Raw genomic sequence first — 22,788 nt, 5'->3', positions numbered from 1 at the left:
TGATATTGGCCTGTAGTTCTCTTTTTTCATGGTGTCCTTGTCAGGCTTTGGTATCAGCGTGATGTTGGCCTCATAGAATGTGTTAGGAAGTGTTCCATCCTCCCTAATTTTTTGGAATAGCTTGAAAAGGATAGGCATTAAATCCCCTCTGAAAGTTTGGTAGAATTCCCCAGGAAAGCCATCTGGTCCTGGGGTTTTATTCTTTGGGATGTTTTTGATGGCTGTTTCAATCTCTTTCCTTGTGATTGGTCTGTTCAAATTGTCTGCTTCTTCTTGAGTGAGCTTTGGGAGATTGTAGGAGTCCAAGAATTTATCCATTTCCTCTAGGTTATCCATTTTGTTGGCATATAGTTTTTCATAGTATTCTCTTATAATCCGTTGTATTTCTGCAGAGTCTGTTGTTATTTCTCCTCTTTCATTTCTGATTTTCTTTATTTGAGCTTTCTCCCTTTCTTTCTTTGTAAGTCTGGCTAGGGGTTTGTCAATTTTATTTATCTTCTCAAAGAACCAGCTCTTTGTTTCATTGACCCTTTCTACCGCCTTTTTCATTTCAATAGTATTTATTTCTGCTCTGATTTTTATTATTTCTCTCCTTCTGCTGACTTTGGGCTTTGTTTGTTCTTCTTTCTCTAGTTCAGTTAGGTGTAGTTTAAGATTGCTGATTTGGGATTTTTCTTGTTTGTTAAGATGTGCCTGTATTGCGATGAATTTTCTTCTTAATACAGCTTTTGCTGTATCCCATATGAGTTGGTATGGCATGTTATCATTTTCATTAGTTTCCAGATATTTTTTGATTTCTTCTTTAATTTCTTCAATGATCCATTGCTTCTTCAGTAGTGTATTGTTTAGTCTCCACATCTTTGTGCCTTTCTCAGCTTTTTTCTTGTAATTAATTCCTAGCCTTATAGCATTATGATCGGAGAAGATCCTTGTTATTATTTCAATTTTTTTAAATTTGTAGAGGCTTGCCTTGTTTCCCAACAGATGGTCTATCCTTGAGAATGTTCCATGTGCACTTGAGCAGAATGTGTATTCTGCAGTTTTAGGATGAAGTGATCTATATATGTCTATTAAGTCCAATTGTTTGTTTTTCGTTTAGCTCCACTATTTCCTTGTTGATTTTCTGTCTGGATGATCTGTCCATTGATGTGAGTGGGGTGTTGAGGTCCCCTACTATTATTGTGTTGTTTTTAACATCTTCCTTTAGGTCTGTTAATAGTTGCTTTATGAACCTTGGTGCTCCTATGTTGGGTGCATAGATATTTATAAGCGTTATTTCTTCTTGATGAAGTGTCCCTTTGGTCATTATATATTGGCCCTCTGTGTCTCTTTACACTTCTTATTTTGAAATCCGCTTTGTCTGATGTAAGAATTGCAACACCTGCTTTTTTCTGCTTGCTATTAGCTTGAAGTATTGTCCTCCACCCCTTCACTGTGAGCTTGTGTTTGTCCTTGGGGCTGAGGTGTGTTTCCTGGAGGCAACAAATTGTTGGATCCTGTTCTTTAATCCATTTTGCCACTCTGTATTTTTATTGGAGAGTTCAATTAGTTTACATTGACAGTGATTATTGATGCATGTGGACTTCATGCTGTCAATCTGTCGCTCATTATCTGGATTTCCTGAGTTTCTTTTCCTGTGTGCTTTAGCCTATCCATTTAATGCCGCAATTTCTTATGCTGGGTTTCTTAGACTTTTGCTTATTTATGTTTTGTGGCTCTGTTCTATTTTTTAGTTTAGTGGCTACCCTGAAGTTTGTATTTAGAATCTCGTGTATAATATAGTCTATTCTCTGGTGGTCTCTTACTTACTTGGCCTAGACTGATTTAGTCCCTTTGCTCTTCCCCTCCTAAATTATTATTTTCATTTCTTATTCCAACTCGTGTTATGAGTTTGTAGTTAGAGTGATAAGATCACTTTGCTTTTTTAGTTTCCTTCCCTTTATCCTAATGCTATAGTTGAATATTTGCTATCCTATTCGCATTCTATCTATCTGTCTCCCTACTCTGTGGTTTGTGACCCCTTTCTCCCTTTTTACTTTTTTCAGGTATGACAGCCTTCTTGAGGATTTCTTGTAGTGGAGGACTTTTGGTTACAAATTCCCTTAACTTTTGTTTGTCTGGAAAAGATTTAATTTCTCCCTCATAGCTGAAGGATATTCTTGCTGGATAGAGTATTCTTGGCTGAAGATTTTTATCTTTTGAAGTTTTGAATATGTCACTCCTTTCTCTCCTAGCTTGTAAGGTTTCTGTAGAGAAATCCGCTGAAAGTCTGATAGGAGTTCCTTTGTAGGTTATTTTCTTCTGTCTTGCTGCCCTGAGTATTCTTTCTTTGTCCTTCATTTTTGCCATTTGTACTACTATATGCCTTACAGTAGGTCTTTTCGCATTGACAAATCTACGAGATCTGAAAGCTTCCTCTACACACATTTCTCCCTCAATCCCTAGATTTGGGAAGTTCTCTTCTATAATTTCGTTAAGCACACTTTCTGCTGCATTTTCCTTTTCCACGTTCTCGGGAATTCCTATGATCCTTAAATTCTTTCTCCTCATTGAATCTGCTATCTCTTAGAGGTTTTCCTCATTTTTTTAAATTCTTAGCTCTCTTTCTTCCTCTGTCTGGAGCCATTCAGCTTGTCTATCCTCGATTATGCTAATTTGCTCCTCTATGGTCTCTACACAGGCATTCAGGGAATCCGTATTCTGTTTTATCTGGTCCATCGTGTTTTTCATCTCTAGTAATTGTTTGATTTTCTTTATAATTTCAATCTCTTTTGTGAAGTAACTCCAGAACTCGTTGGTTTGTTTCTCTATCTTTCTCTCTACCTGAGTTTTTTTATTACAGCTGCTCTGAACTCATTTTCACTTAGTTTACCTATTTCCAAGTCTTCAGGACTTAATTCTGTGTTTTTATTGTTTTCCTTCTGGTCTGGAGCTTTTATAAATTGCTGGATTCTAGCAGAGTGGTTTCTTCTCCTAATGGTATAATTCGGTTGCAGTTACAGCCTGTCGCCACTAGATGGGAGTCGAGAGCCGCATGTTCTGAGCTCTCCTCCTTTGGGCAAGAGGGTGGTGCCCAGCGCGGTTTGCAGGGGTGGGGACAGGCGGTTTCTCTCACGCACCCATCTGGATTTGGATCAGCTCTGTTCTCTGGACTCCCAGGGCCCAGGGTTTATGGGGTCCCCGCACATGGAAGCTTTCCCCTGTCAGCGGGTTTCCACTGCACTGGCAGCGGGAGTCCTGGAGGATGCCCAAGTCGCACGGCCCCTCCCCTGCTCCTTCCCTCACCCCCACAGTGATCATGGTCTCTAGGGGAGGGACCAAAGTTCTCTCCTACCCCGTTCCAGCTCCTCCGAGGCCAGCAGCAGGGTCTCCATCCTCCGTCTTTTTGCTACCATAGGTCTCTAACATCCTGGCATTAGGTTTATTAGCTGAAATTCAGTTTTTTTCCATGCCTTTGTTGTAGTTTTGAGGAGGGAGAGTCTCGAGTCAGCTCACCCCGCCATTTTGCTCCACCCCCTTCTCCTGGGTGCTCTGTTTTTTACCTTGGTTAGTCTAGCTAACTAACCAATTTTGTTTATGTCAATTTTGTTTTTCTTTCAAAAAAAACACAACTCTTAGTTTCATTTATCATTTCTATTGTTTTTCTAGTCTCTATTTCATTTATTTCTGTTCTAATAGTTACCACATTTTCTTTAGCTTACTTGGGGCTTAGATTATTCCTCTTTTTCAAGTTTCCTTAAGTGTAAATTAAGGTTGTTTGAGATCTTTTTTCTTAATGTAGGTGTTTATATCTATAAACTTTCCTTAGAACTGCTTTTGCTGCATCCCATAAATTTTAGTATGCTGTTTCCATTTTCATTTGTTTGAAGATAATTTTTGATCTCCCTTTTTCTTTCTTTTTTAAGATTGGCCCTCAGCTAAGATCTGCTGCCATTCTTTTTTTTGCCTTCTCTCCAAAGCCCCCTAGTACATAGTTGTATATTCTAGCTGCAGGTCCTTCTGGCTCTGCTATGTGGGAAGCCACCTCAGCATGACTTGATGACCAGTGGTGGTCTGCACTCAGGATCCAAACCAGTGAAACCCTGGGCCACCAAAGCAGAGCGCATAAACTTAACCACTCAGCCCTGGGGCCAGCCCCAACCCTCTTCACTTCTTCTTTGACGCATTGGTTGTTCAAGAATGTATTGTTTAATTTCAATTTATTTGTGAATTGTCCCATTTCCCGCCTGCTGTTTATTTCTAGTTTAATACCGTAGTTGGAAAAGATACTAGATATTGTTTCAATCTTCTTGAATTTGTGGCACAACACATGATCGATCTATCTTTCTTTGCTGCTTGACTATCTTATTTGTCAAGATTTATTTTTTTAAAAATGGGCAAAAGAGGACATTTTACCAAAGAAGACATACATGTGGCAAATAAACAAATGAAAACATGCTCGATGTCATGAAACATCAGGGAAATGCAACTAAAAGCACAGTGAGATACTGCCATACATTAATTAAGGGTCACAACTTTAAAAGACTAACCATATGCGGGGCTGGCCCTGTGGCCGAGTGGTTAAGTTCGCGCGCTCCGCTGCAGGCGGCCCAGTGTTTCGTTAGTTCGAATCCTGGGCGCAGACATGGCACTGCTCATCAAACCACGCTGAGGCGGCGTCCCACATGCCACAACTAGAAGGACCCACAACGAAGAATACACAACTATGTACCGGAGGGCTTTGGGGAGAAAAAGGAAAAAATAAAATCTTTAAAAAAATAAAAAATAAATAAAAACAAAAACAAAAACAAACAAAAAAAAAGACTAACCATATGCACTACTGACAAGGATATGGAAGAATTGGAAGACTCATACACTGCTAGTAGAGGGAACAACCATCTTGGATCAGTTTCACATTTCTTTTTTTTTTTTTTAATGTTACAATAGATTACAACCTTGTGAGATTTCAGTTGTACATTATTGTTAGTCATGTTGTGGGTACACCACTTCCCCCTTTGTGCCCTCCCCCAACCCCCCTTTTCCCTGATTATCACCGATCAGATCTCCTTGTCAATATATTAACTTCCACCTATGAGTGGAGTCATATAGAGTTCGTCTTTCTCTGAGTGGCTTATTTCACTTAACATAATACCCTCGAGGTCCATCCACGTTGCTGCGAATGGGCCAATTTTGTCTTTTTTTTATGGCTGAGTAGTATTCCATTGTGTATATATACCATATCTTCTTCATCCAATCATCAGTTTCTGGGCATGTAGGCTGGTTCCACGTCTTGGCTATTATAAATAATGCTGCGATGAACATAGGGGTGCAAGGGACTCTTGGGATTTCTGATTTCAGGTTCTTAGGATAGATACCCAGCCATGGGATGGCTGGGTCATAGGGTATTTCTATTTTTAACTTTTTGAGAAATCTCCATACTGTTTTCCATAGTGGCTGTACCAGTTTGCTTTCCCACCAACAGTGTATGAGGGTTCCTTTTTCTCCACAACCTCTCCAACATTTGCTGCTCTTGGTTTTGGATGTTTTTGCCAATCTAACGGGTGTAAGGTGATATCTTAGTGTAGTTTTGATTTGCATTTCCCTGATGATTAGCGATGATGAACATCTTTTCATGTGTCTATTGGCCATGTTCATATCTTCTTTTGAGAAATGTCTGTTCATGTCCTCTGCCCATTTTTTGATCGGGTTGTTTGTTTTTTTGTTGTTAAGCCATGTGAGTTCTTTGTATATTATGGAGATTAACCCTTTGTCGGATAAGTGGCTTGTAAATATTTTTTCCCAATTAGTGAGCTGTTTTTATGTTTCAATCCTGTTTTCCCTTGCCTTAAAGAAGCTCTTTAGTCTGATGAAGTCCCATTTGTTTATTCTTTCTATTGTTTCCCTCAACTGAGGAGTTATAGTGTCCGAAAAGATTCTTTTGAAACTGATGTCAAAGAGTGTACTGCCTATATTCTCTTCCAGAAGACTTATTGTTTCAGGCCTAATCTTTAGGTCTTTGATCCATTTTGAGTTTATTTTTGTGAATGGTGAAGAAGAATGGTCAATTTTCACTCTTTTACATATGGCTGTCCAGTTTTCCCAGCACCATTTGTTGAAAAGACTTTCTTTTCTCCATTGTAAGCCCTCTGCTCCTTTGTCGAAGATTAGCTGTCCATAGATGTGTGGTTTTATCTCTGGGCTTTCAATTCTGTTCCATTGATCTGTGGACCTGTTTTTGTACCAGTACCATGCTGTTTTGATCACTGTAGCTTTGTAGTATGTTTTGAAATTGGGGATTGTGATTCCGCCGGCTTTGTTTTTCTTGCTCAGGATTGCTTTAGCAATTCGGGGTCTTTTGTTGCCCCATATGAATTTTAGGATTCTTTGTTCAATTTCTGTGAAGAATGTTCCTGGGATTCTGATTGGGATAGCATTGAATCTGTAGATTGTTGTAGGTAGTATGGACATTTTAACTATGTTTATTCTTCCAATCCATGTACATGGAATGTCTTTCCATCTCTTTATGTTGTCGTCAATTTCCTTCAAGAAAGTCTTGTAATTTTCATTGTATAGATCCTTCACTTCCTTGGTTAAGTTTATCCCAAGGCATTTTATTCTTTTCGTTGCGATTGTGAATGGGATTGAGTTCTTGAGTTCTTTTTCTGTTAGTTCATTGTTAGTGTATAGAAATGCTACTGATTTATGTATGTTGATTTTATACCCTGCTACTTTGCTGTAGTTGTTGATTATTTCTAATAGTTTTTCTATGGATTCTTTGGGGTTTTCTATATATAAGATCATGTCGTCTGCAAACAGCGAGAGTTTTACTTCTTCACTACCTATTTGGATTCCTTTTATTTCTTTTTCCTGCCGAATTGCTCTGGCCAACACCTCCAGTACTATGTTGAATAGGAGTGGTGAAAGTGGGCACCCTTGTCTTGTTCCTGTCCTCAGAGGGATGGCTTTCAGTTTTTGTCCATTGAGTATGATGTTGGCTGTGGGTCTGTCATATATGGCCTTTATTATGTTGAGGTACTTTCCTTCTATACCCATTTTATTGAGGGTTTTTATCATAAATGGGTGTTGGATCTTGCCGAATGCTTTCTCTGCATCTATTGAGATGATCATGTGGTTTTTGTTTCTCATTTTGTTGATGTAGTGTATCACGTTGATTGACTTGCGGATGTTGAACCATCCCTGTGTCCCTGGTATAAATCCCACTTGATCATGGTGTATAATCTTTTTGATGTATTGCTGTATTCGGTTTGCCAGAATTTTGTTGAGGATTTTTGCATCTATGTTCATCAGTGATATCAGCCTGTAGTTCTCCTCCTTTGTGTTGTCCTTGTCAGGTTTGGGGATCAGAGTGATGTTGGCTTCATAGAATGTGTTAGGGAGTACTCCATCTTCCTCAATTTTCTGGAATAGTTTGAGAATAGGTATTAAGTCTTCTTTGAATGTTTGGTAGAATTCTCCAGAGAAGCCGTCTGGTCCTGGACTCTTATTTTGGGGGAGGTTTTTGATTACCGTTTCTATTTCCTTACTTGTGATTGGCCTATTCAGATTCTCCATTTCTTCCTGATTCAGTTTGGGGAGGTTGTAGGAGTCTAGGAAGTTGTCCATTTCCTCCAGGTTGTTCAATTTGTTGGCATATAGTTTTGCATAGTATTCTCTTATGATCCCTTGTATTTCATTGGTATTTGTTGTGATTTCTCCTCTCACATTCCTAATTTTATTTATTTGCGATTTCTCTCTTCTTTTCTTGGTGAGTCTGGCTAAAGATTTGTCGATTTTGTTAATTTTTTCGAAGAACCAACTCTTTGTTTCATTGATCCTTTCTATTGCCTTTTTTGTTCCCATATCGTTTATTTCTGCTCTTATTTTTATTATTTCCCTCCTTCTACTGACTCTGGGCTTTGTTTGTTCTTCTTTTTCTAGTTCTGTTAGGTGTCGTTTGAGGTTGCTTATGTGAGCTTTTTCTTGTTTAGTGAGGTGAACCTGTATTGCGATGAATTTCCCTGTTAGGACTGCTTTTGCTGCATCCCAAATGATTTGGTATGTCGTGTTCTCATTTTCATTTGTCTCCAGATAATATTTGATTTCTTCTTTAATTTCTTCAATGATCCATTGTTTGTTCAGAAGCGTGTTGTTTAGTCTCCACATTTTTGCACCTTTCTCTGCTTTTTTCTTGTAGTTGATTTCTTGTTTCATAGCATTATGATCAGAAAAGATGCTCGATATTATTTCAACTCTCTTGTATTTATTGATGTTTGCTTTGTTTCCCAAAATATGGTCAATCCTTGAGAATGTTCCATGTGCACTTGAGAAGAATGTGTAACCTGCTGTTTTTGGATGAAGTGTTCTATATATATCTGTTAAGTCCATCTGGTCTAATTTTTCATTTAATTCTATTATTTCCTTGTTGATTTTCTGTCCATTGGTGTTAATGGTGTGTTGAGGTCCCCTACTATTATTGTATTGTTGTTGATGTCTTCTTTTAGTTCTATTAAGAGTTGCTTTACAAATTTTGGTGCTCCTGTGTTGGGTGCGTATATATTTATAAGTGTTATGTCTTCTTGGTGGAGAGTCCCTTTTATCATTATATACTGTCCCTCTTTGTCTTTCTTTATCTGTTTTGCTTTGAAGTCTACCTTGTCTGATATTAGTATAGCGACACCTGCTTTCTTTTGTTCATTATTAGCTTGGAGTATTGTTCTCCATCCCTTCACTCTGAGTCTGTGTTTGTTTTAGGGGCTGAGATGTGTTTCCTGGAGGCAGCATATTGTTGGGTCTTGTTCTTTGATCCATCCTGCCACTCTGTGTCTTTCGATTGGGGAGTTCAATCCATTTACATTTAGAGTGATTATTGAGATGTGGGGGCCTACCACTACCATTTTATGTCTTGTTTTCCGGTTTTCTTCAATTTCCTTTGTTTCTCGTCCCATGGTTTAATCTGTTCTGATGAAGAGCTGCTACTCTCTGTTGTTGTCCTTCTACTTATTTCCTCTGCCCTTGGTTTTGTAGCCCCTTTCCTTTTTCTGATTTTTCAGGAATGAGGGTTTTCCTGAGGATTTCCTGAAGAGGAGGTTTTGTGGCAATGAACTCCTTTAATTTTTGTTTTTCTGGGAAAGTTTTTATTTCTCCATCGTATTCGAAGGATATTTTCGCTGGGTAGAGAATTCTCGGCTGTAGGTTTTTGTCCTTCAGATTTTTGAATATATCATTCCACTCTCTTCTAGCCTGTAAAGTTTCTGCTGAGAAATCTGCTGATAGCCTGATGGGGGTTCCTTTGTAGGTTAGTTTCTTTTGCCTGGCTGTCCTTAGTATTTTCTCCTTGTCGTTGACTTTTGCTAGCTTCACTACTATATGCCGTGGGGTTGGTCTTCTTGCATTGATAAAGTTTGGAGATCTGTTGGCTTCTGTCACCTGAAGATCCATCTCTCTCACCAGATTTGGGAAGTTCTCAGCCATTATTTCTTTGAATAGGCTTTCTGTCCCTTTCTCCTTCTCTTCTCCCTCTGGTATACCTATAATCCTTACGTTGCATCTCCTAATTGTGTCTGATAATTCTCGGAGAGTTTCTTCATTTCTTTTTAGTCTTACTTCTCTCTCCTCCTCTGCCTCCCCATCTTCCAACTTGCTAATTCTTTTCTCCATATTATCGGCCCTACTGTTCAGTGCATCTAGATTTTTCTTAATCTCCTCTATTGTGTTCTTCATTTCCAGTATTTCTGTTTGGTTCTTCTTTATTGTATCAAACTCTTTTGTGACATAGCTCCTGAACTTGTTGAGTTGTCTATCTGAATTCTCTCTTAACTCATTGAGTATTTTAATGATGGCTGTTTTGAAGTCATCGTCATTTAGGTTATATATCTCATTTTCTTCAGGATTGTTTTCTGTGTATTTGTTATTTTCCTTCTGTTCTGGAGATTTAATGTATTTTTTCATATTGCTTGATGTTGTAGATTTGTGCCTCTGCATAGATAGAGTTTAGTTGCTCCTTCCACTTGTTTCTGCTGGTGTGGTGGGGGAGCAGCTGTTTATACTGCACCAACCAGGAACCCTATCGGCAGTTGCTAACTGGGCCTGGACCCCTCCTCGTAGCCACAGTGGTCCTTTGGATTCCCTCTTCTGCCGTGGGGGCCGTCACAGGGGGGCATCAGGCTGCTGGTGCCTACTGTTGCAGCCCACCTAGATGTGCTCCCTCCTTGGGGTCTGCAATGGTGTTATGGGCTTTTCCAGCGGCCAGGGGTAGGATCACTTATATTTGCCGCTCCGTCACTGTCGGCACCCACAAAATCTCACTTGTCCACTATGGGTCGCAGCAGAGCTATTGGCATCTTCTACAGTCTGTGCTTAGCTCACCTAGCTATGCTACTTTTGTCCCGGGGTTTTCCAGCCTTGTGGCTGCCAGATGGGTGCTCTCTACTAGTGCTGTGCAGAGGCTTTCCCTGAGGCTGCTGTGAGCCTGTAGGGTTTCCCCCTAGGCTACAGAGCTGGGTCGCTGGAACTCCACCCAGCCCCAGTCCTGTTCCCCAGGAACTTGGGGAGCCCTTTGCCCTGTCTGGGGGATAGGCGGAGATCCTGATTTCAGTGGTAGCTGGTCAGCTGCTGCCCTGCCTGATATTCTCCTCTCCGGGACCCTCCCGGTGTTGTGGATGCTAGGCATGGCTCCTCCGCTAATGGCAGACAGAGAGGTTGCCTGCTGCCCGGGCGGAACTCTGGAGCTTCCCCTCCGGGGCACGGAGCCGGCCTCTGGAGCTTCACCCAGCCCCAGTCCTCTCTGAGATCTCCGGCAATCCCTTTCCTCACCATGCAGGCAGTGGCAGCCGGGGGGCCGCCGTACCCTCTGTGATTCTCTCTGGGACCCTCCGGGTGCCATGAACACTAGGCGGGATCTCCCCGCCAATGGCGGGGCGAGACTCTCCCCGTGGGCTCAGGTGTGTAACTCTAGAGTTTCCCTCTGCGTTTAGGAGTAATTGCGGGGGCTTTAGGTAGGGTTCTGGTCACCTGTTTCCACCGTCGCTCCTCTGGTGTGTGCTCGCTCCTGCCCTGGGTGTGTGTTGATCTTCTGGGGACGTCCGTTGGAAGAAAGCAGCTTGCAGGTACTAGGCTGTTCGGTCGGGGTTGGAGAGTTTTCACCTATCTCCACATCCTCCTGGGGGGAAGTCCGTCTGCCTTCCGATGTATAGTCCCGTGGGTCTCTCAGACGTCCTGAGATGCTATTTGGATATCCTTTGTTAAGCGATGAGTGTCCAAATAATTGGAGACTCGAAGGGGGAGAGACAAAGAGGACTACTCACAGAGCCATCTTGGATCCTCCTCTCACTTTCACATTTCTTAAAAAGCTATATACTCGCTTGCCCCATGACTCCAGCATTGTATCCAGAAGTATTAACACAAGAAATGAAACACAGACACATAAAGAATTGTATTAAAATGTCTGTAGCAGTTTTATTTGCAACCATCAAAACCGGAAACAATATCCATAAACAGATGGATGAATATACAAATATTGGTATTTCATAGAAAATCATACTTCTCAGCAATTTAAAAAGAAGGCACTATTCATATAAAGCATCGATGAATCTCAAAATAAACATGCTGAATGAGGGCACCCAGCAAAAAAAGGGGTAAACACTTTATGATTTAAATCATATAAAATTCTAGACAATGCAAACTAATCTATTGTAAAGGAAAGTAAATCAATAGTTACCTGGAAGGCAGGGAGAGAGAGACATCATTAAAGGCACAATATAAATATGGGAGTGATGGACAGGTTCATCACCATGATTGTGATGATGGTTTCATGAGTTATATGAATTTCAACTTATCAAACTGTACAGTTTAAATATGTGCAGTTTATTGAACGTCATTTATACCTTATCAAAGCTTGAAAAGTAGGGTTCAAAATAAAAATCTGGACTTCCTACTGTTTTTGGAAAATCCCATAAATTGATTCCACCATCTATCTCCTCATGCCCCAGGAGGGGGTGCCTTGCCTCAGTGGTAGCAAATACTGGTGAGCAACAAAAGCCATTTTTCACTTCATTCAACAGGAAAGCAGGCTGGGTCACAAAGGTAACATCACTGACTAAGAGACCTCCCTTCTCTCTACCCTGATTTTCCTGCCTGCACAGCAATGGCCTTGAAACAGACAGACCAGAAAAACTACAGGACCCACAAAACCCTTAGATTATTTCCTCTCACAATAACCTCAACTACATAAGACTCACAGTTCAGAAGATTTGAAAATTTCCCTAGCTGTTCATCCTTCACAGCCATACTAACAGGAAGATTGGGCATGGCCCTTTAAAAGAAGCACATTCCAACCAGTTTATTGTAGTCTCCCCACTTCCTATTAATCCATGTTTCCATAACAATTATGATTCCCGGGGGCCGGCCCGTGGCCAAGTGGTTAAGTTCTCATGCTCCGCAGCAGCCACCTAGGGTTTTGCCAGTTTGGATCCTGGGCACGGACATGGCACTGCTCATCAAGCCATGCTGACGAGGTGTCCCACGTACCACAACTAAAATATATATACAACTATGTACCAGGGGGCTTTGGGGAGAAAAAGGAAAAATAAAATCTTTTAAAAAAAAAAACAAAACAAAAACAATTATGATTCCCTCTATAAGTGTACCCTAAGGAATTCTAGACATCAAGGAATGTGGCTCTGCTGCAGGACCGGGGAACAGACTTCCCTCATCAGTGCTGAGCACAATGCAACATCCCCTGTGAACAGAACAATTTCGTCTTGTTCTCAGAAGCACCAGAGGTTGTCACAACTGTCCCCTCCTCAAGCTGACCTCTGAAGCTACAAAATATGACATCCAAGCTACCAATAAGGACCACAAAGCCCTGCGTGTTTCCTGCGAGGTCTTGAACAGCAATGCAAACGAGGCCAAAATGAGACAGCTGTATTCTGCCATGTTATTGTCCCATCTGAGACAAAGTTTGGGATCCCAACAAAAGCTGGTGACACCTTCATGTTAACAGGACTCAGCTCATTTCAAACCACCACATACAGTAATAGAACTCCCAAGACCAAAGGCGGCTTAAAGCATAAGTTCTTTATTGTTGCACAAACCAGAGCAACAGGAGGATGGAAAACAGGAGGCCATGACTGGAGGCTGGAAAATTCCATTACAAGAACCATGTGAAACCAACATCCCTGAAAAGGGAAGTCCATATTTTCAAATCACCAGCAGAGTCCTCTGGCCCAAAACTAGGTCAGGTCCATGGCCTAACTCCTCAGAGAGAAAAAAATGAGAAAGGACTACGTGCTCAGGATTCTCACTTATCCTTCTGCAAATGGGAGAACGTCAAGTTTTACTTCCCCGAACATGATGTGGTGGGTGAAAGATGCACACTGTGGGCACCTTCCAAGTGGTAGAAGTAAAATGGCTTCTGCAACAGAACTGGGAGTGACATAAAACTGGCAAAGGCCTTGGGCAGGTTAAAAAGTACAATGCAGCTCCCACATACCAGGAATTCAGCAGATGTTCAGATGAGATTAAATTCAGTAGATGGCACCCTCATAAGGAATCTCTTCCGGTGTTATAATGAATACAGAAATAGCACATTCTATGCACATCTACATTAAGTCCCTGAAGTTCCTATGTGAACTTTCTGGTATCCAATGAATTAAGGCCTTCACCTGAAGACCTTCTCACATTCAGCACACTCATAAGGCCCTTATCCAGTGCGAACTCTTTGGTGTTGTAAGAGGGTGGAGCCGTAGGTAAAGAATTTCCCACATTCGCTGCACTCATTAGGCCTTTCTCCAGTGTGAACTCTCCATGCGTAATGAGGCTGGAACTTTGGCTAAAGGCTTTCCCACACTCCACACATTCATAAGGCCTTTCTCCAGGGTGGACTCTCTGATACTGAAGAAGCATAGAGCTTTGTCTAAAACATTTCCCACATTCACTGTACTCAGAAGACCTTGGCTTACTCTGAATTTTCTGGTGATTAAAGAGACTGGAGCTGTACGTAAAGAATTTCCCTCATTCCCCACAGTCATAAGACCTTTCTCCAATGTGAACTCTCAAATGGTGAGTGAGGCTGTACCTTTTGCTAAAGGATGTCCCACATTCGCTGTACATGTAACATCTTTCTCTAGTGAGGTCTGTCTGGTAATGAAAGTGTTTTTGTGCTTGAGAGCTTTCATGTATCCTCCCTAGTTATAATCAATTTTTACACCAGGAAAGCCCACTACACACTAAGTTCTGCTGTTTAACTTCTCCTCGGTGTGAGTGACCTGTTGTTAGAAAAATCTCGATCTAGCTGGGAAGTCTTTCCTAACCTCCTTGCAGGTAAAGGGCATCCCTGACACACAGAATTTGTAGCTCTTCACAAATGAGGCTCTGCTTCTGAAGTGTTTCTCTCCAATGTGCTGCTTTTGGTGCTTGGAAGGTTGCAGTGAAACAGAACTGTTTCCCACATGCCCCATAGGTGTATAGTCTTTGCCTGTATGTGTTTCCTGGTGCTTAGCCAAGTGCAAAATGTTTCTCAAGACTGGGCTACACACCTCACAGGGATAAGCCTTCTGGGCAGACACAGCTGCTTTGAGAGCCCTGACCTGTGACACTCCTACAGAAAGCTCTGCTCAGAAGCGGCCTTCTTATTCTCTGCTCCACACTAACAACCTGAAAGGGATAAAATACTGGAGGAATCTATGTTGACTTTGGTTGGAGGGGGCTGCCCGTACACAAGAGTGTGTAGGACAAACTCAGGACAAGTCCATGGGACCGTCTGCAGGACCACAGAGTTAGTTCAGGATGATGATGAGGCTGCTTTGCTGTACTTGGGAATAAAGAGCACAGAATGGGGAAGGTTTCGCAAGGTGAAAGACACAACTATGGTGTGTGACATCTGGAGGAAAGAAGGGTCTACAACCTGTTTCTTTGCAAATATCTTCCAGCAGGCTCTTGTTTGCTGGTGATACACGAGCACTACGTAGAAGGGTATGTCCCAGACCAAGAAAATCTGACTGCAATAGAGCACCTTGTGTTCAAGGACTATTTAAAGATATGTGCACACCTCATGACATACTACATAGAGGTCAATGTTGGAGAGCACTGCACATGGAGCACTGAGAAAAACGGGTGAGACATGGAGTCTAGAGAGGTGAGGATTAGTCCTGCGTAGGATATAACAGCAGAAGTGACAAGCAGAGTTGACAGGCAAAATGTCAAGACTGGGGAACAGCAGAAATCAGGTGTGGCCACCGGCATTGGTACCAAAATACTAATCAAGTAGAATAGGGTGCTGCTATAATTTGAACACAGCCCTGAAATCATGCCCTCCCCTGGGTATCCCTCCTCAAGACCTCCTCAGGATCCTCCTGAATCCATCTTTCTGCAGCTGGATTAACAACCATTTGTGAACCACTGAAGGCTCTCCAAACTACTCCCAAGATGAGCAAATACCTGGCACCTGTATGATGCAATTACTAAGGGAAAGACATTACAAAAGAGAAGCCAGTAATGGGCAAGAACAACTCAGCACATGAGAGCCCACAGGAAAGAAAACTATTACAGAAAACTTCCCAAGACAGTCTTGTAAGAAAAGACCACAGTCCACATAAGTTGTAACCATGCCACTGATGGTAATTCCTGACATTGGCAGGCCTGAGGAAATGTCAGCTTGGGGAAGGAAGCAGACCTGGGGCACACAGGTGCTTTGGATCTGGACAAAGTCACCAGACCATGGAGAGGACAAGCAAAGTAGGATCAACTAGAGTGACTTCTAGATGTCCGACCCTGAATCCTTCCTTGTGAGGCTGCAGGGAAGCAGGTGTTGGGGCGGCTTAATGAAAGAGAGGGCAGCACACATACCTTAGCCCTTCAGCCACAGCACCTACTTAGGGAACTGGGGAAGGAAGTAGTGTTCATGCTCTTGATGTGGAAGAACAGACCAGTCCCTGGGGAAAAAAATGGAAGTGCAGAGAATATCTCAAGGGATAGGGGTGGATGAGAGGCCCTTACCCAGGGAAGTTATAAGTTCAAAGTTCTCCAGCATCACATCACGGTATAGGTGTCTCTGAACCTCATCAAGGAAACCTCACTCCTCCCAGGAGTACATGGCCACAAGGTGACAGTGCCCCCTGTCATGACAATGACAGATGAAACCACAAACAGCTCTTCTCATGAGTACCCACAAGCCATCTCATACACATCTATCCCACGCCCAACTCAGGGGACAAACCAGGCCCTGGTACAACTTGCACTGTTGTTTCCTCATGGGCTCATTGATCATGATGGCCAATCATCAGCAACAAGAGGTAGGTGGATAAATAGATGTCAAAGCTGTGACCCCAGCAGAGAGGTATTCGCCTGCTCCTGCAAAGCTATTCCCCTGATATGATCAAAGTCATGTAAGACTTAATACCAGAGCCCTGGGCCATCAAACATACTCCCTCTGCAAGTGCACATCATTCTTTAGACTGTACATCCCTCACATCCCTGGACAGCACAGCCACATAGCGACTGCCACCATGCCTCACTGCCCCACAAAACAGGCATCTCTCTGGCCTCCTCATATGTTACTTTTGTTTTAATCACCTCTTCTTTAACCCACTGGTAAGGGGGGAATTCCTGTCCTAGGGTTATGGGGATGGCCAAACACAAGACACCCAACCTCGGACAGAGGCAATGGACAGCAGTTTATTAATCACATATATTCACAGCCTGAGAGAGGCGGACACCACACCCCATATAGGGCCACAGGAATGTTGTACATTGGAAAAGAGTGAAAAACCAGAGGCTCTGAGCTGCAAGTTTTGGAGGATCAAGAGGTGGGGTACAGGGGCCGGCCCCATGGCAGAGTAGTTAAGTTTGCATACTCTGCTTCAGTGGCCCAGAGTTTCACCGGTTCAGATCCTGGGCACAGACCTAGCACCGTTCATCAAGCCATGCTGAAGTGGCATCCTGCATAGCACAACTAGAAGGACCTACAGCTAGAATATATAACTATGTACCGGGGGGCTTTGGGGAGAAAAAAAAAAAAGAGGTGGGGTACAACCTGGTTCCCATGGGATGACACGAATGTCTTGTCTGAATAACTCCAGGGGCTAGTAGAGAACCAAAACTTGCTTCAAAGGGATAAGCAGGAACTGATCTAGTCTCCTTGATAAACAGGGAATGTTTGGCTAGGAGACCTTACCCAAGATTACAGAGTGGGGAGAGGAACTTGCACTCAGGCCATTCGAGGCCCTCTGGATTTCACCAGGGGTCAAGGCAGCACATAATAACGGGCTTTAATTTTAGGCCTTAAAATACAACTTTGCTGGGCCTGCCCAGTGGTGTAGAGGTTAAGTTCACATGCTCTGCTTCCGCAGCCTGGGGTTTGCTGGTTTGGATCCCAGGCGCAGACCTACACAGTGCTCATCAAGCCATGCTGTAGCAGGTGTCCCACATATAAAAAGGAGGAAGATGGGCACAAATGTTAGCTCAGGGCCAATCTTCCTCAAACAAAACAAAACAAAACAAAAAACAAAAAAAACCAACTTTGCAGAAAGCATCCAGAATTGCTCGGCAAGTTCAAATAGGATCCAATACCAGCCCAGAACTCCCCTGACTCCCATTAGGGGTGGAAACACCTAATTCTTCTAGGAAAGCATCCCTGCCTGTCTCTGTTCCTTGCCTGAGACTTAGCCACACAGAACCACTGGATCTCAGATACCCATGACCCTATTCCATTTCTGTATGGCACTTGCTGTCCCCTTAGCAATGACAACGTTCTCTGTTCACCTAACCCTCATTCAAAGCCCAGCCCCATTTATTGTCCACCTCAGGTCTAGTGATTCTCACAGATGACCATATTTGTTCCTGACCATGCCCACCAAGCTGAATGAAACACCCCAAGCCCCACCAAAGACTTCAGAAAATCTTGGTGAGTCCATAGAGTGATGAATAAGCAACAACTCTGGCCTGAGTGTCATCTTGTCTCAATTATTCCTATGCCTCTGCATCCATCTCATGTCCACTCTTCTCTTGGAAGCCTTGGCCACCTGCCAGACTATCCTGTCTGATACATTCTACCTTCATAGCCACTCACCTCCCTCATCTGCATTTAAGAAGCTCAATACCATCACTCAGGTACCCAACCAAGAGATCCAGTGTTGACCCCTACCCTCTATGTCCTGGCCCCCGAATAGAATTACAACTGTAATACAAATATTACTCCTCCTAAATGTAACCACAGGTCACTTACTCAGATCCACATAGTCGCCATCACACTGAATGTCTCCAACTTGAATCCCTCCTTTGATTTCCCAACTCTACATCCAGCTGCCAATATGATGCCTCCACACAGTGGAAATATCTCTTAAATACCTCAGATTCAACATGGTCAAAGCTCCTGTTACTCCCAGTGAATATTACTTCTACTACCAATTTCCTCATCTCACTTGGCGCTTCCATTCCTATTGCTGCTAAAATCAAATATCCTGGGGTTATCCCTCATTTCTGTTTCACTCCCTCGCATTAGAAAATCTCGTGGCCCTTTTTAAAAATATGCATCCAGAATCCAACCACATCTCCTAAATCATGGCTCTGGTCCATTAACCCTCAGCTAGACTATGGCAGTAGCCTCCACCCTGGTCTTCCTTGTTCTTCCCTCACTCCCACGGTCTGTTCTCCACTTTATGGTCAGATAGACCCTGGTAAGATCTTAGACCTTGGTAACATGACCTCCCTCCTCTGATCCAAACCTCCTATCACCTCCAGAACAGACACTCAATTTCTCAGGCAATTATTCCTGTCCTGACTCCTGTCTCCTGTTCTTTGTTCATACCAGAAAAGGAGATCTGTGGTTTCCTCAACACTCTCAGCTGGGTTTTAACTCTAAGTGTTTACATATCTTGTTACCAGCTCCTGGACTGACCTTCCACACTTGTTTACACTGGTTGCCAATAATGGGAACACTTTCATATAACTCCTAGCATAGACTTAATAGGATCTTGGGCTTGGAGTTTCTCTAGGGTGCCCAGACCCAAGGACCAGGAAAATGGCACATAAGAGTCCTAGGAAACAAAATCCAGAGAACATCTGAGTGGTGGTCAGGGCCAGGAAGGGACGAGGACACCCTCTACATACCTGTGTTGGTTCCATAAGTGCTTCTGCAGCGTTGGGACTTTGTGGGAAGAGGCAGGCCTTAGAAAAACGCGACCGTGTGTGTGCGATGGGCTGTGCCTTCCCTGGCCTTGGAGCCAGGTGACCTCAGGCTAGCCGTCTAACCTAACCTCGGCCTCAAGGCTCAGGGTCGACTCTTACCAGCAGTGTGAGGGTGAACAGATTCTAGTGCCTCCATGTCTTCATCACTCTCCTCGACTGTTTTTCCTTTGAGCAGCCTTAGGAAACATTTAAAACGCTAATGTGAATCATGCTCCTTTGTTCAAAACTCTCCATGGCTTCGCTGGTCCTCAGAATAAAGACACAACCTGCTATTCTAGGCTTAACCCCACCTCGCACTCTGTCCCCTGCAGGCAGAGGGCAGACCCCAGCTTCCCACCCCCGCCCGGGACCCTCGCCCGCAGCCCAGCCCCCGCCCGCAGCCACAGGCCCCACGAGCGCCTCCCCGGCCCGGCCCCGGGGCCTGGGCTGCAGGCCCGGGAGCAGCGCCCGCCCGAGGGCTGAAGCTCGGGCTGCGCTGCGGGCGGGGCGGGCCGGAGCTGAGCGCTCACCTGAGCCGGCTCCCTCCGCGCGGCCGCCGCCATCGGCCTCGGGGGCGGAGCGGGGCGGGGAACGGCGGGAGACGAGGCGCCGGGCGCGGCGCTCCCTGGCCCGGGCCTGGTGCCTCCTCGGTCCCAGGACCTCAGCTCCCATCCGGCTATGGGGAAACTGAGGTAAACCCACCAGAGTTCGGCCAAAACGGCGGCCACGGGGAAGATGCCGGAAGTCCCGCCCCGACGCGATGATGGGTACGCACGAAAATCCCTTATCCTAATCCTTCATTCACTCCTCCCTGCGGCCTCCTGGCGCAAGATCTTCTGGGTAATGTAGTTCCTAGAACTCTAGCGGGGCAGCGAAGAGCGTTCACCATGACCGACCAGGCTATTGGCTGCGCGGCAGTAGTAGGGAAGCAGGAAAATAGTGCTTCTACCTCAAGGGAGGGATGGGTTTGCTCGTTGTTAAAGGCAGAAGAGAGACATTATTTCAGATTCCGTGAAACTCAACCTACTCCCAGAGGATAAAAATATTATTCGAGATGCTCCCAGATCTACTCGTGTAAATGGCCATATCATTCCATAGTCATTAAGACATAAAATGAGTCCACACGTAGCTGGAAACGTTATGTTACTGCTCTTCAAAAGCATGTAGCCTGAAGCGTTATTCACTGTTGTGCGCTTCGTTATGTTTTGTTAGGAAGAAGAGAAAAGACTCCATAGGGGACCATGAGGGGAAGGAAGAAGAGGGATGTTACCCTACCCTGAACGAAGCAGGTGGACAAGCAGGAGCCCTGCCTCTGGTTCCTAGAGACAACTGCTCCCTTGCCTGTATCATCAACGATTGTGTCCTAACCACTGAGGAAAACTTTTTTTTTTTTTTTTGAGGAAGATTAGCCCTGAGCTAACATCTGCTGCCAATCCTCCTCTTTTTACTGAGGAAGACTGGCCATGAGCTAACATCCATGCCCATCTTCCTCTACTTTATATGTGGGACGCCTACCACAGCATGGCTTGCCAAGTGGTGCCATGTCCGCACCCGGGATCTGGGCCAGTGAACCCGAGCGACCGAAGCAGAACGTGTGCACTTAACCACTGTCCCACCGGGCTGGCCCCTGAGGAAAACTTTTTATCCATATATATTTCTTACTCCATATCCGAAGATATGCTCCGTTTCTTTTAGCAATCTGACATCTCAAGCTGAGAGCAACTTAACTAATGTTATCTTTTTTCTAATAGATTTTATTTTTTTAGAGCAATTTTTGCAAAATTGTGCAGAAGGTAGAGAGTTTTCCCCTATACCTCTGGTCTCCACACATGCATAGCCTCCCCCATTACTAATCTCTCCCACCAGAGTGGTACATTTGTCACAATTTATGAACCTTCATTGACATATGGTTATCACCCAAAGTCCATGGTTTACATAACAGTTCACTCTTGGTGTTATACATTCTATGGGTTTGGACAAATGTATAATGACTCGTATCCACTATTATAATATCATACAAAGAAGTTTCACTGACCTAAAAATTCTCTGTGCTTCACCTATTCATCCCTCCCTGTAGTTTAAGGGCCTGACCACAAGCTTTTTATTGCCAAGGCATCCATTTCAAAGACTCCCATCTGAAATAAACATATTTCCAGCTGTAGCTACAGCTACTAGTAAAACAACTAGATAAGAAACCAGGCCGCCCCACCCATGAAGTTTTCCTTTTATAAAGCCTTGGGTAACCTAGGTAACTGGCCATTTAAGTAACCCTGTTTTTCCCTCCTTGAGTCCTAATTCCCACTCGTATGCTTTAAATTTTCCAGTAAAGAGTGAACGTGTGAAACCTTAGTCAGCCCACCCTCAATCCTAATAAACGCAGAGCCCCAGATCCATGCTTCCTCCCTCTCTCTCTACTAGTGATCTTGTAACCAGGGGCCCATTTATAGCCAGTTCAAACAGACCTCATTTCTTATCAACAAAGTGATTAAGGATTGTCTTTCAGAAAATCTGCAAAGTCACGTAGCCAGAGCAGGTGCAGAAGAAATATTGACCCCAAATGACTGCAGAACCAAAGATCCTCCTTCCCACAGACCCCAAGGAACAGGACAGGACTAGAATTTGAAAGTCAGACTCTCATCAGAAGTGAGGGGTCCCTCATTCAGGAAGATCTGGTGTTAAAATTCCTTCCCCACCTAATAAAAAACATTCAGAACCCTATCATAAAAGTTTAGAACCTCATCATACATGTTTAGAACCCTGTCATAAATGTTTAAAACCTTACCATAAATGTTTCAAGCCTGCCAATCAAGGCCTGTCTTGCCAGCATTTCCAAGTGCCAGCCTGTTCTCCATAATCTCTTAAATTTCGCCCCAAATCCTGAATCAGGATTCATGCCCCCTGTCTCCCTGCAGGTCAATCTCACAGAGTAAAGCTGATTTCTCCCCCAAAAGCTGATGCTGTATTTAATTGTTTGTTTTTTTTTTTTAACATACATCAGGCAACAAAACCCCAATTGTGTGCAGTAGCAACCTCCCTGTGTGGCTCTTGGGTGTACTGTGTATACCCCAGAAACTGTGAATGATAAGTCTTGTTTTTTCAAAGTTCATTGATGGTTTTGCTGAGATGTGTCCTACAATCATAATAAGAACCACAAGGACCAGTCCAGCCACAATGTTGGCTCTGGGGAAATGTCTGTGAGGGCTGCTACAAGTCGTATTGCCCAGGTGAGTGCCTCAGGCATTTCTAGGTGATTGCATCACTATGGATAAGCTGAGACCAACACAAAACCCTCCCTCCTTCCCTTACCCCAACCATTGGTATTTTGTAAAGGGTAAATGCCTGCACCTTTCCCAGTCTAAGCATGGGTACAAAGAGAGCTGAACTCTGAGATAGACAGAGCATCTGAATCCCATGATCTTCTCTCATTGCTGGGAAGTGATTATCATTTTCTAATAATTGCAGGCACAGTTCTGCATGGGGAATTGAGATTATCTCCAAAAAGTTTTGAAATGCAAATTTCAGAAAATTGGTAATAAAGTTTATGCAGTTATTTGAAGAGTCAGAAATAGCTCTGGGGAGATGTCAGGGAACTTTGAAGAAAGTTAAGATCTTAGAGAATTTTTAGCAGGGCATTACTTCTTGAAAACA

The 22,788-nt window shown here is 43.5% G+C and overlaps 1 protein-coding gene across 10 annotated transcripts in view; it reads right to left on the bottom strand.

The window, feature by feature from the left end:
• LOC103542347 (zinc finger protein 211-like) overlaps positions 1-19,902 on the bottom strand; it is a 51,676-nt gene extending 31,774 nt beyond the window's left edge. For 9 of the 10 annotated variants that reach the window (XM_070558740.1, XM_070558749.1, XM_070558742.1 and 6 more), the window contains exons 1-2: positions 19,671-19,902; positions 19,261-19,337 (exon numbers count right to left, since the gene is read on the bottom strand). The gene's annotated coding sequence lies outside the window, so the exon portion shown is untranslated. Of the gene's footprint in view, positions 1-19,083; positions 19,338-19,670 lie in introns of all 10 variants that reach the window. The other variant, XM_070558760.1, reaches the window with a different exon arrangement.
• Positions 19,903-22,788: the final 2,886 nt, after the last annotated feature.

Source organism: Equus przewalskii, chromosome 9 (assembly GCF_037783145.1).
Source record: "Equus przewalskii isolate Varuska chromosome 9, EquPr2, whole genome shotgun sequence".
Taxonomy (NCBI): Eukaryota; Metazoa; Chordata; class Mammalia; order Perissodactyla; family Equidae; genus Equus; species Equus przewalskii.
Note: the sequence above shows the minus strand (reverse complement) of the source record. Positions and strands in the feature narration are given on the sequence as shown.